General features: G+C 37.9%; 1 protein-coding gene across 2 annotated transcripts in view; it reads left to right on the forward strand.

The window, feature by feature from the left end:
- The window catches only part of LOC106874285 (calcium-dependent protein kinase C), a 344,185-nt gene that overhangs the window by 259,455 nt on the left and 83,069 nt on the right, over nucleotides 1-1,661 (forward strand). The gene's annotated exons all lie outside the window — the stretch shown is intronic.

Below are 1,661 nucleotides of genomic sequence, written 5' to 3' on the forward strand. Positions count from 1 at the left end.
ATATATATATATATATATATATATATATATATGCATATATATGTGTGTGTCTGTGTGTGGAGAGAGAAAGAGAAATATTCTTATCTAGTTAATTTGTCTCTTTGTCTCATTTTCCTTGCCATACAGTCTCCCCTACCTCACCCTTTCTCACCACTCTCAACAACCTCTTTATTCTTTTCTTTTTAGTCTCTCTTTTCCCTAGACTCTATCCTTCTCTCCCCTCTGATCCGCCACCACAATCAATGATAATGTTTTCTATTCAAACTGCCATCCTATTACACTATCTTATGATGGGATGATTACATTATAATATAGAAAATAAAACCTTACTTGGACTGAAGCCATATTCTTTCACCTCACCCTTGGGTTATAGACAAATATTCTGCTCTTTAAATTTGATATATATGGAAATAAAAATAAAGATTCATTAACTTGAATCCTACTTAGTTTGTTATTTACATCCTGTTATCTTGGAAGATTCCATTAATGAACAAGGAAAATATTCATGTTTTTTTTTTGTTTGTTTTTTCCAGAGCAACTGTCTATAGTCTCTCTTTCTTTTCATTTTTTTTTTTTTTTTTTACAAATGTTTCTGCATTTGTTGTTAAGAATTCTGAATCTTTCTCTTTGATGTGTTGTCTTTTGTCTCTGAAATTTGTATTTCAGCCATTCTAAAGAAGCTGGTATTATCATAAGAATGAAATCTAGGTCATTTCTTTGTTTCTGCTGCCTTTATTATTTTTTTCTTGTATTGTTTGTCTGGCTTTCTCTGTACCAAGTAAAGACTATTGAGAGTGTGTTATTGTATGCCAGTGAAATAGAGGCAATAAATGCAAAGGAATTGCAGAAGTTTTGGGAGAAATGAATGTGCAGGCCAAAGTATATGCATACGAGAATCTAAAAGAAATGCTTTACTAAAAAAAAGGACTGAAGAAGTAGCTGAATAGGAAAGACTTCAGCATGTGACACAACTGTTTTGGTTGATGTATTGTCCCAGGTTAGCTTCAATCTACAGACATATGATCAACAGTATTCCAGTCATGACAGTTCTACCTCACTTTTACAGACCACATTATTCAACAGTGTAGTGGTGTTTTTGAGGGATTTGCCTACTATGTACAGAAGGCTAGTGGAGGTGCAATGGCCCAGTGGTTAGGGCAGTGGACTCGCGGTCATAGGATCGCGGTTTTGATTCCCAGACCGGGCGTTGTGAGTGTTTATTGAGCGAAAACACCTAAAGCTCCACGAGGCTCCGGCAGGGGATGGTGGTGAACCCTACTGTACTCTTCCACCACAACTTTCTCTCACTCTTTCTTCCTGTTTCTATTGTACCTGTATTTCAAAGGGTCAGTCTTGTCACACTGTGTCACGCTGAATATCTCTGAGAACTACGTTAAGGGTACACGTGTCTGTGGAGTGCTCAGCCACTTGCACGTTAATTTCATGAGCAGGCTTTTCCGTTGATCGGATCAACTGGAACCCTCGATGTCGTAAGCGACGGAGTGCCAACAACAGAAGGCTAATCTTTCTATGTTGATTTCTTGAGATGGCAGGCCTAGCCACAGTGGCTGCAAGAGTAATTCAGCTCTGAGTTCAATACATGTGTCACTATTCATTCTCTCTCTCTCTCTCTCTCTCTCTCTCTCTCTCTCTCTCTCTCT

The sequence above is a fragment of the Octopus bimaculoides genome, chromosome 3, assembly GCF_001194135.2.
Source record: "Octopus bimaculoides isolate UCB-OBI-ISO-001 chromosome 3, ASM119413v2, whole genome shotgun sequence".
NCBI lineage: Eukaryota > Metazoa > Mollusca > Cephalopoda > Octopoda > Octopodidae > Octopus > Octopus bimaculoides.